This window comes from Parus major, chromosome Z, assembly GCF_001522545.3.
Source record: "Parus major isolate Abel chromosome Z, Parus_major1.1, whole genome shotgun sequence".
NCBI classification, from domain to species: Eukaryota; Metazoa; Chordata; class Aves; order Passeriformes; family Paridae; genus Parus; species Parus major.
Window position 1 is genome coordinate 28,868,956 of NC_031799.1, and position 12,997 is coordinate 28,881,952.

Sequence of the window (12,997 nt, forward strand, 5' to 3'; positions counted from 1 at the left end):
CTTATCCTTATCCTTATCCTTATCCTTATCCTTATCCTTATCCTTATTCATAATAATGTTAATATTATTCTAATGGTCAGCAATTATTCTCCTGTTCATGAATCAAAGCCAAAGTCTTATTTTCCAATAATTGAGTTTCTCATATGACTGGGTCATATCTGAATCATCAAGTGTTCTGGGCAGAAATAGGGTAGGCAAAGGAGCCACAAGTGTGCATTGGATTATTTTTCTTATGCATGTTACTGAAGGGAACAAAAAAATTCACGATGCAGATGTTTGTTCCAAATTCCTTATTTCTTCAAATGCTCTTTAGAGGACCATGATATGTTTGAATATGCATGATTTAGACAAGAAGTTCAAAAAATTTCTCTTCAATTTACCTTTCAATATCTTCTTCATATTTCTAGACATGGACCAGCTAGATCACACCCACATGCCACTTTTTATATCACATCACATCTCCCAGGTCCATGAAAGTACCTTAGATATCCCGAGATGTCCAAAGTTGCACTAAGTATTTATGATTGAGCAAATCAATTCAAATCTATTCTGTATGATAATCAATTTATGATTCAAGAAAAACTCTAAGCCAGATCTAGAGAGATATGGATAGTAATGACTTTTGAAAGATCAAAGCAGCAGCTTTGTAGATTTCTGTAGGGTTATGCCTCCCCAGCATGGTAGGGCCTTGAAGAATATAAGATGAGAAAACAAACTGCAGGTCTCTTGCTACAGAAAGGTAATGTTTCAAAATATAATTTTATGTTTTAATTTCAAACCTTAGTGTTATGTTTGGGAACTTTGAATACTGTTTTTATGCAACAAGGAAATCAACTTAAGATATAAGACATAGGGCTCTCTTCTGGTGTAAAAAGGAATAAGTACATGCATGGTCATTGGCTGATTAGGCACATGGCTGGGCAGATAAGGTAATATTTAGATGATGTTTGGGAAGATTCCTAACAACTGAAAAGGTACAGTAAAATATCTGGATAAAAGCACCTTTCTACAGTATGGAATGCAGTGTTTGAATGGGTCTATTTAGGATTTACTTTAGGGCTACAGGACTGATACCTGTAATATTTTTCTCCTGACCTAGAAATCTTGTGATTGAAATGGTAAAAATCACTATCATTGTGATAACATATTCAATGGCCACAGTTTGTGTGAAATATGACCTTTCCTCATAATTCATGCAGGCAGGAAAGTTTGGTAACTCACCTTTGAATTGTGGGTTTGGGAAGGTTTCTGAAGACTGGAACTAACAATGTGGGTTATTTATTCTGATCTATCCCTTGGTGCTAAAAAACTTTCTAAGTAACTTGTTTTTTATCAGCATGATATTTCTGCATTTTCTCATGATTCATGTAAAGCACTGTCAAAACCCAAACAAAATTGTGTCACTGCTCTTGGTCTTACACTACCAATACTGAGGCTAGATTTGAAAACTACTTTTAATAAAAAAATATAGTGAATTGTGCGTAAGTCTTTATTTTTTTCATGCAAAGGAAATCAAAGAATCAGAACACTTATTGAATTACTATCTCAATTGCAATCAATTAAATTTTATGAGAAACTAATCCTGTACATCTGTCTTTGTTACGTTTTACAATCACAATTGAGATTTCATATTGCCACAGAATATTTATGCATTTCCAAGCTTACAGTGAATTAGGATGCTTATTACTAATTCATTTTCTCCCATGTAAAGTTACAAAAGGATAAATGGGTTATGATAAAAATTATATTTGAGACTGGTTTGTATCTAACTGAAAGAAGGATTGATATCTACATCTAGATGCTATGCTACTGCTAAATTTATGAAGAATAAAAACATGTAATTAGAGAGTAGCAATGGTTCAGTCATTGAGATGATGACCTTAAGCGCCCACATAAAAGATGCTATCTATGTTTGTAGTAGCTTTTCTTCTTGCACTAGCTAATGGTGTAAATTATATAAACAGGGGAAAAGAGTAGCACAAACCGTTTCTTTTATGAAATCTTGATTAAAGAAAATGTAATTTATCAGAAAACAAAAATGTTCTTTTAGAAAATGGCTCATGTACTTTCAAAGACTTCAATCCTGGCTGAGAGAGTTTTAAGTCTATATTTTTCTTTGGATTATACATCTTTCAGCTTCCCCAAAAATTTCCTGACTTACACAAGAGATTACCACACAAGCCTTGCTGATAATTTTCTCTAAAATTTTTCCAGATTCCCTGGTAATATGGTTCATATACTTCTTCAAAAAGAACCAAAACACAATAAATTTAATTCTGCATGAACTTTTGCTGATAAATAAACTCGGATAATCTTCTCACTTCTTCCTTTCACGGTCGGAACAGACAAGAATGCAGTTCTTTGACTGTTCTGTGGTTTCAGTCAGAAGTATTACATCTTCTGTCCTTGTCCTTTCTCTCAAACTTTTCTGTCACTTTAAATTATGTTTTCCCTTTTTTTTTTGTTGTTGTTGGTTTGTTTATTAATCATTCTTTATTACCTCTTTGTTACACTTTCTCCCAATCAAGGTTCTTTTTTTTTTTTAAGCCCAAAAGCCTTTCTCTTCCTCATTTCAGATATTGCAAACTGGTCAAGCAGCAGGGAATATTTGGGTTTATTTTCTGTTTTCAGCATGGTCAGGTTTCTTGCTAAACAAGCCTGGTTTTCTAAATCAGTGCCAGCCATTCCTTTTTCATCTTCTGTTCTTTCTTCTTTACCTCCATTTTTCTTCAGAAAAGGACTGCTTAACTTATTTCAAGAAAACGAATGAAAAACTACAGAGCTATATTGTTATTTCCTTAATGTGATTTATTTTTCCATAAACCTCTCCTTTTCTCCTTCTCCTTCTCCTTCTCCTTCTCCTTCTCCTTCTCCTCCTACTATTTTTTCTCCATTTCTTTTTGCTATTTCCTTGTACATAGATAGGTTCTTCAGACTAAAGAATGTCTTTCTTCTAACCCCATTTAATATTCCACCTACCATCTCTTTTGTTTCCTTTTTTTGCTCTTTGACAACATGTGAGTCCATCCAAGAAGATCTCATAGCCTCGTTAAACACTTCTGTATCCAAATCTGAGAGACAGGATGATACTCTTGTCTTCTTTGTCTAATACCATCAGAATAGACACGCAAATCCTTTTTTTCCTTTTTTCCCCTAACTATTTTTTAAATTAATTTTTTTTAAATTTTCTTTTTTTTTTTTCCTTTTTTTTTTCAATTTTCTTTTCCTCTGAGCATTTTTCTCGGTCTTTCTGTTCACAGCAGTTCCAAAATGCTTTCCAAGCCTGATTAAGCTCTTTTTTCCCAACTGACTTCTAATTTAGATCATTTTGCCCAAAATTCAACTATTTTAGGAAAAAAAAATATAAATTTATTTCTATATTTCAGACCTCTCTAATCAGGCCCAAATGCAATCTTCTAGCCCACAGAAAATAGCTTTCACATCATGCTAACAGGATGTAAGGTTCAACCATCTAGTGTATGGTTAACAGACACATCTTGGTTTCTTGCTGTAATTGAGCCCTGCAGTTGCCTCATTTTCTCATGTACTCTGAATACCAGTATTATGCCTATTGATCCTTCCTTACCTCACATACTCAAACATTTTAACCTATAAGTTTTAACCTATAAGATCTCCTTTCCATTTATACCCTAGTGCTTTGATCCATGTTCTCATAATCTCGTGTTCTGTATTACACTTTATCTTGAATGTTTCTAAAGTCTCCTCTATTTTCGTCATACCAAAAATTAGCGACTTGCCTTCACTTTCAAAATTCCAAACTTGTTTATGTCTGTGTAGTATCAAGAGGACTTGGGAAATTCTATGTAAATATCTTCAAACCTGTTCCTTTGTCTGCTTTTAAATTCATCATTAAAACTCTACTTCTCTAACTAAAATTTAGAGAAGTAGACTAAAACTACTTGTAGAAATGCTTATGCTCTTGAAGGTCTGTACTGTCATCTGTCATGGTGCTTCATTGCTTCCTTGAGTTTTCCAGTATATCTTTATTCATATTGTCCTCTTTTTAATGGCAAATGCTCTAAAATGCACTTTCCACCTTCTGGTTCTTTTTCTTGCACAAGTCCTGCTGTCATAGCATTTTGAGACAGTGTTTGCTTTCTGGTGATTAATAAATATTTGGTAAGTATACACTGAGTAAAAACAAGAAAACAAGAAAATTAGCGAAGTTAATTGTCATCTACTTATACACAAGGAGCATGATAGAACCCTGCACTCATTTCAAGAAATATCTAATGATGTACAGGGATAGTAAGTGTGAACAAATGGAATTATTTTTTTTTACTCCATCTAAAATAAATTCATTTTTAGTTTTTAAATTTCATAGAATATGAGAACTTACTTCTCTTTTTTTTGTAGGAAAAAGGCTTCTTAAGTGTTTTGATAAAGTTTTCTGATTTAATCAGGAACTTCTGTGGGATTTTAAAAATATCTTAATAATTCATGTTTTAAAAAGTAGTCACTTATTACCTGATAATATTTATTTTGCTAAAGCTTTAATATGCTCTTTTACTATTTTCCCACTCATATATTTTTTCTCCCTACTAAGAAGTGCCTTATTCAAGTACCCCAGGAACAGAGATGTAATATCTTATGGGTTTTACAACTAAATATACTGTTATATTGTGGATTTAACTTTGTGCTATTGGATATTTATAATGAAAATACAACTTTCATTGTTGAAAATGGAAGTCCAAGCCATTTTTGCATTTCTTTTTTTTTTTTTTAATTTTTGAATTTGAGCAAGTAATATGAAACTTATATCCATCATTTTTATGGAAATAAGTATTACACTTGACTATACTTAGGATGTGTTGTTCAGAGATCTTAGGATGTTATTGTTCATAGATATTTTTGATCAAAAAAAACCTGTCCTCCTATAAACCAGCATAGCTTGACATGGAAGAAAGAAAATATAAAAATATATTTTCTTCTTTAAATACCATTGTATTGTAATTAATGTATTGTAATTAAAAAGTACAAATTTTCACAATGACCAAAATCATTCATGCAACTTGGAATAATGTTCACTTGTAGAATTCGAAATTAAGAGGTTAATTTACTCTGATGCATGTACATTTCTTTAAACACATGACAATAGAAGAATCCTCTGCTAGATGTAGTGAAACATAAACCAAATTTTATGTAGTGTGTAGGGTGCAGATATGGAATTTTTATGACAGATCCTAGAATATGATATTTTTCACCAGATTCTCTTTGTTATATTCAAGCTTTCATCAAAGGGAAACTACTTGCTTCCATAGCAGCTATAAAATTCACTCTGAGGGTGTTGCATTTCCGCTGTCTGTCTTGCTCTACTGAGATTCCACTTTGTTTTGACTCACCCTTGTTCATGCAAAGGGCACCTATTTATAGCCTGATTTTAAAATCCCATTTCTCATGATATTATTATGTTCTAATTCTGCTTTCTAATTCTATATTTTAAAAGTAAGGATTTTTAAGTATTTCCATTTCTTTAATGTAAAGGTGTTCTATTTTAAAAAAATAAACCTCCTCTATTTTATCTTCCTTCAAAGCAGCGCAAGTTATGCCATATTTTTTTTACAAATAGCTGTAGTGCAGAAGCTTATGCGGAGCACATAGATGTTGTTAGCACTATGCTCTAACTATAAAAACATTCCTCAAATTACCACTGTTTTTTAGACTTCATATCCAAACATCAAGAGCTATTTTAGTGCCACGCTACATTAAAAATGTTTCAGTAAATATTTTTTTAAAAGCCAAAATAATTTAGAAAACTACATACAAGATTAATATAAAAGCAAAATAAAATTTTCCCTTAAAATCTTTTGTCTAGCATATAACTCATTTCAGAAAGAGATTAATTAGGTATAGAAAATACATTGGCTATGCCTTTCATTCCATAGTTAGCATTTAATTCAGATATAATCAACCACCAGATCTACCGCTTTCTCAAAGAGTTATAATTTCATGGGAACATATAATGTCTATTCTAGTATAAAACCTTCCTCTGTCCATCAAGTGACTTTTTTTAAAGCAGTAGCTTAAAATAAACACAAGTCTAGAATCTGCTCTTTCTCCTAATAGATGGATTATTATTTTAAGACAGAAACTTGATGCAGTGAAGTTAGAAATATTTTTTTTTGTCTTCTTTGGTATATATTTTATATATTGATGGTTTTTCAATATTAGTGCTTCAGCTGTCATTCTATACTAAAACTATTTTCAGAGTGGTATGGTAGTCATAGGTCATCTCATCTTCTATTCATCATTTTGCAATGAAATTCAGCAACTAACTACTTTCAGTAGAGCCAAAGGACCAAAATGGACAAAAGTCTTTAACTCCTTCTGACCAGATCTCACTTAGCTCATAAATCCTGGGAAAGTGATATTTCACATATTTGTAAAATATTCTTGGTTAGGATGTTGTTAAGTAGTTTATTTTAACTTTCACTGTTTATAATCTAAATAAATATGAAAGGTAAAAGAGTCTTTATTTAGCACTGGAAGAATTTTAATCTAGTGAGCACAGCAACAGCTTCCCTGAATTATTCCTTATTAAAGATACAGAGGAAGATGTGCTTTTTCAGAGGACCAGTGATCATAGTGTTCAGTGTTCAGAGCTTTTATAATAATAATTCCAACAACATACAGAAGTGAACAAGGAATGGGAAAAGAGATGCTTGCCCTGTACAATTAGCGTTCTACCCAATTCATTGACCAAAGGGATTGAATTGCAACAATTACTTTTTTAAAATTGTGTTTTAATCTCCATCATCATCTTGGTCAAGTATTTTAAGAAAAATCATAGAATATACTGATTAAGCGTCATCATGCAAATTAGTAGAGATTGATGTCCAGAATTATAAAGGTTAATTAAAAATTCATAAATATTTTATATGTTGATTTTGATTCTGAAATTTTCCATCTTTGTGTGGATGTGTTGACAGAGAGAAGAAAATCTTTTTACAGACTACCTTACAGTATTTTCCAGTATTAGGATTGGAGTTACTACTTCTAAGGATAGAAAGTATTTCCCTAATTATTATTTAGAATTACATTTTGGTGTTCAAATGTAGTAATCTTTCCCTCAAAATGTAAGTTTTGAAGGCAGTAACTTTTTTTGTTCCTTTTTGCATATTTTTCTCAGTTATAATTAGATGTACACAGTGCAGTCTTCCCATTCTCCAACTTCTGGAATAGAGGACATATTTGAGTATTGGTATGTGAAGGTAAATATTTAATATATTAGAGCGCAGCAAGGGAATGAATCAAAAAAATAAATTTTGCACCTTAATTAATTTAAATAAACAAGACAAGTACATATCGCCAAATTCTGAGACCATCACTTCTTTTTTCCTTCTCCTCTCTGTGTCTTAAATAAAACAGAAAACTGGCCAGCATGAACAGTCAGGGTATCTTACTCATGGTGACAGCTCACAGTGAGAGCTGTACTCCTTTCACTATCTCCTTGAATTTATTGCTGCTTTTACTGTCAACATATCCTGCCACCTGCACCAGAAAATTGCCTACCCTCTGGGACAAAGAAAATTTTTATTTCATAGGATTACAGAACTGAGTGATCCATGTTACCCAGCAGAAATCTCTGATTAAATGGTCCCAAGCTTCACATTTCAAACTTTTAAGATTTACTCACTTATGTCTGTACTACAAAATTTTTATTTTGTACTACAATTCTTATTTCTGCACTACAAAATTTTTATTTTGGTCCTGATTTCCTTCAAACCTAAGGTTTAGTGGCAAAGTTATAATCTCATGTTTCATAGATTATCACTGGACACCTATCTCTAAATGGTTGTCAATCAGTCATAATACCATTTGCACTAAATTGGAATCCAAACCATGTTTGCAGAATTAGTGAGAAAATTCAAAGTGGACTTTCCTTAATAGTATTTGTCATATGTCAGTAGAACTGTGCTAGGTCTGAACAATGAAGGAGTTATATACAACATACTGCAATCAACTCTTATGGGTCTCAGTGTACATTTCAGGAGAAAATTACATGCTGTAGGAGGATGCCTTTTACATTTTTTAAAACAAAAATTATTTTTAACATGCATCTAAACTATAATCTCTGCCAGTTCAATTCAGCAAACAACATCATTGAACATTTTAACTAAAATTTTGGCAATTTATTTTACTGAGGAGACAACTAAACAGTAAAATACAAAAATGTATTTTTGTATTTTAATACAAAAATACATTTTGTATTAAAATTTTTGTATTTTTACTATAAGGCACAGTCTTGTCACTGGAATGGTTAGCGGTAAAACAGAATCTCCTGTTCAACAGGTCTTGCAGTTCATTACATAAATTGATTAAAACCAAAAAAACAATTAAAAATTTAAATTTATTTTCTCAGTGTAGTACTTAATGCAATTATTTACATGTTTATTTCTAGTAGAATGGGTTTAAAATTAAATTCAATTAATTAATCAGGCTTTCTGAATTTCTTCTACTTTCCTGATCTTTTTCTAAGTGTTGTTATATATAGCTAATCAGAAATATAGGAACTTTTGCTACAATAAATCAAGTTATTTTCATAATTTTATCAAATCCTCTTACTCTTTTGGAAATTTCCAAGCAGGACCTTAAAAGAAGAAATTAATTTTCATTCTTCCTCCTTCGTCCAGTTGCTTGGGAACCAGGGAGAACATATGTAATGTGTAAATATGAAGCATTTGGAAAATAATATGAATTATTATTGACATTTAATTCTTTAATAGAGATTTTATGTATGTGTGTTCACAGAATCAGAGAACATGTTGAGCTGGAAGAGATCCACAAGGACTATCAAATCTAACTCCTGGCCTTGCACAGGACCACTCCCAAGAGTTACACCATGTGCCTGAGAGCTTTGTCCAAATGCTTCTCAAACTCTGTCAGGCTGGTGCTGTGACCACTTCCCTGGGGAACTGTGATAGATTGGCATTTAAGAAAACAAATAAAAACACCTAAGGAAGTTAAAACTGCTGGAGGCTGATGGGAGTTTTTTCCTAGCCAACAGTTGGCCATTTCTAAGAACTGACAACAGTTTTAACCATTGACAAGTGAGATCAACCTGTGAACACCACCTTGAGACCTAAGCCTGGGGATTTCTTTGTCTCTTTGTTTCAGGCTGTGAAAGGTAACAGAGCTCCAGCTGGCCTCCTGTTCCCTGCCAGGCCATACAGCCCGGGCCGGGGCTCGGCTGGGCCCAGCGGCTCCCGGCCGGGAGATGGGGCCTGCGGGGCTTGTCCCGGGCTCTGGCCGGGCCAGGCCGGTCCCTGACTCGGCTGCAGGTTTGCTGTGACTGAATTCACCAGAGACTGCCGAGTAAAGAAAGGAAAAAAAGCTCTTGACCTGCGGCAGGCTGAGGCAGGGACCACACTCTCCAGAGCAGCCATGAAGAATCTTCCATCGCAGACAGCTCCAGCTGCTGCTCCAGCAGAGATCACAGAACCATCTACAAAGCCTGGGCAAGATTTTAACCTTTTCATTACCCAGATGAGACTTGCAGATTAATCTTTTTTTCCAGAGAAAGAAAAAGAGAGTAATCAACATGTAAAGAGACTTTATAAACTATCAGAGACAGTAAAGAAAATAATTAAGCTTCAGAAAAGGTAGAGAATAAGGAGATACTTTATAAGCTGAAATATTTTTCTGTTAAAGCTATGGAGATAGACAATAGTGTTCTGAAAAAACTCCTTTAATTCATGAGAGAGTATATTGGGAGGAATGGAGTGTTTCAAAGTTTGGATTTTGAGCAAAAGGTAGAGTAATTATGATGCAGTGAGGTGCTGGAACAGAAGGAGAGAAGTAATAGTTGAAGATTTGGGGCCGCTTGAGGCAAAAAGAAAACTTCTGTTTTCCAGGAAAGCTCACAGAGACAGATGAGGAGAACTTTTGCCTTTGAATAACTCATCTTTAAAATGACATCCCTAAACTCATTGACCCATACACACCTCAGAGTGGTGTGAAATAGGAGGAGTGAACTGATGACAGATTTCAGGGCAGCTGGCATCAGAGAAATAGAAAGCTATAACAGAAATAGTTTTCTTGTGAGAAACTCCATAGATTAGCAGAAGAAAGACTTCTGTTTCTCTACAAAGACTGATGAAAAGACTCTAGCAGGAATTAGGACTGTTTTAAACTCCAAAGTTTTTTGTCTCTATGTTGTAATGTGAACGAGAGAATGGTTAAGTAGTGGGGGATAAAGGGGTTTTCTGGAGGTTTATTCTGGTGTTCTTATTCTTGTAGTTTAGTTAATAAACTTTATTCCTTTAAAGTTTTAAGCCTGTTTTGCTCTTGTTCTAATCCGTATCTCACAGCAAGAAATAAGTAAGTTTTCTAGTAATTTTTTTAGTTACTGCTTTAAAACCACGACAGGAACCCATTCCTGTGCCTAGCCACCCTCTGTGGATAGAATCTTTTTCTAATATCCAACCTGACACAGCTTCAGGCCCTTTCCTCTGCTTCTGTCGCTGTCACCAGAGAGGAGAGATGAATGCCTGCCCCTCCTCTTCCCCTTGTGACGAAGTTATAACTGCAGTGACGAATTTATAACTGCAGTGACGAAGTTATAACTGCAGTGATGTCTCTCCTCCATCTCCTCCTCTCCAGGCTGAACAGAACAAGAGCTGCTCCTCATAAGTCTTTCCCTCAAGTCCCTTCACCTCTTTGTGTGCTACCCAATAGCTTAATATCTTATGTTGGAGTCACTAAGACTGCACACAGTTTGGGGGAAAAGGACTCTCTTCTGGGAAGAAGGAGGTCCTGCTGGTCAGGAAAACATGATGGTGGAAGCCATACAGATTGTTCATTGTTGTAGGATCCATGGTGAGAATTTTTGCATATAGATTTCCCTCTCTTGCACACCTTTTGTTATTAATATTGCTGCTGCTACTATTCCTTTTCTTATCTCGTTGTTTCCAGTAAATTGTTCTTACATTAACCTGTGATCTTCACCATTTGTGCCTCTGACTGGAGGAGAGGGAGGCAGAGCAAATATGTGTGTGGTTTTTTTGGTGGGCATACTTAATTGGAGAATACCATTCCTAAACCCTGAGAGGCCGTGACCTGCATTTCAAGACATGGCTTTGATAAGAAAACCTCTCATCGCTATAAATGGCACATTAGCAATTTTTTTTTTTTCTGTCACATATAGATATCACTGTTATTTCATTAATGGAAATTAAAAAATTCTGTGCCTCAGAACTCAATGAGTAACGTGTGTTCCATTAGTTTTCCTAAAAATGTAAGAAAGTAACTTCCAATTAATTTACTTATCATGGTTCAGAAGTACCAAAAAATATTAGTTCCTTTACAAGCTGAAATTCTCCCCAGCATAACATCTGCTACACCTGAAAGGAGTAGTCACCTAAGCAATCAATAAAACAAAAGAGATGACTAATGAAGATGTCTGCTTGCTTTAATAGAGTGTGTGGAATCAAGTAGTCATAAGGTCTCTTCTGAAATGCAACATGTTAACTTCAAAATCAGTCCTTGAACTTGGGAGTTTTTCAGGGTTTTTTTGTGAAAGGAATCACATTTCTTTTTGATCTGAAGAGTTCCAAAACTACTCAGTCTTTGGAAACATGAAAATTCTAGTAAAATATTGAGAAATAGCAGATTCTTGTCTCATTTAAAGACAAGGATTCCTTTTTATACTACAACCAATCTTCAACTGTATGACCACGGTTAATCTTTCATCACAACTTTTCTAGTTAAATTTTGGAAAGATACATTCAATGACAAACAAAATCTAATAGATCAGACTATAACAGATTCTACACTGAGATTTTTTTTTTTAAATCTCTCCTTTCACAAGCATCATTAAATATCTGTCCCAGTGTTTCTAGTGAAATTAAGTGATAAAAGCCATGGACCTTCAAAAGCTCAAATATGTTATTTTATTCATTATCATTCAAAATCCCTTAAGTGCAAGGTCATCATAACAAATTCAGGATCAGTAAGAAAATGTTAAAGTATTTTCAACAAGTCTCTAGAAATAAAATCAATCTGTTCATGTATTTGTGGGGAATAAACAACATAAATTAGTAAACTATTTTAAACTCCATAATACATAATTATTTTGAATAAATGTGATAATAAATTTAAGAACTTAATACCATAAAGTCTGACAAGATAGATTTATATTTGTGTATGTAAATGGTAACTCTTTTTATTGTCCTATCTCTTCAAAGATGATATTTAGATATAAATATCTAATATTTATATTAAGCAATATTTAGAAATTTTAGACCTCCATGAGAGTAGTTCTTTATTCCCTTAGGTCTTTATTACCTATAATATCAATCTCCTGAAGTGAAGGATTCTGATGAATCTATGCTTTTATTCTAGAGAGTTTACTGGAAGTCCAGGAGCTGTAATTACAGGCAGAGTTCATTGTTTTTCATAATTTACTAGTCATTTTGTTTCTTGTGGAAAATGTAATTTAGAGAGTCACAATTTAAAAACTTTTCTGTTGTTTTGCTTGGAAACTAACTCTTGATTTTAGCAACAGATATTTTAGGGGAGCAGTGTACAGGAAAAGAGAACTACAATGTTGTTTTGTGTTAATCTGTGCTGTATGTATATGAGAGCTTCTGTCAGTGAGCCGTTTTGTACAGAATTGAAACATCTCATCCTATTTCCACTTCATGATTTTAATAATCCCTTAAATAACATTTGCAAATTTCAGTTTGGAAATGTGCCAGACTTCATCAAGACAATTTTAGGCCATGGTTCCAATACCTCTTTGAGATTTATTTCCTCTAGTCTAGGTCTAGTATTGCCATGATTATTTTGTCGCTGGAAGCTTACTTGAGTTAAATTATAATAAAATCAGTAATCTTCAAGATAAAAGAACATATCCTTAGATGAGGATATCTACAAGAAATACTAATTTTTATCAGCAAAGCAAGACCAAGATTCCTATCATTATGATCAAGAACCAGATCACTTTATCTCTGCTGAAAGAGATTTATACATTTCT

The 12,997-nt window shown here is 33.6% G+C and overlaps 1 protein-coding gene across 47 annotated transcripts in view; it reads right to left on the bottom strand.

Moving 5' to 3' along the window:
* PTPRD (protein tyrosine phosphatase receptor type D) overlaps positions 1–12,997 on the bottom strand; it is a 1,166,996-nt gene that overhangs the window by 737,124 nt on the left and 416,875 nt on the right. The window lies entirely within an intron of this gene.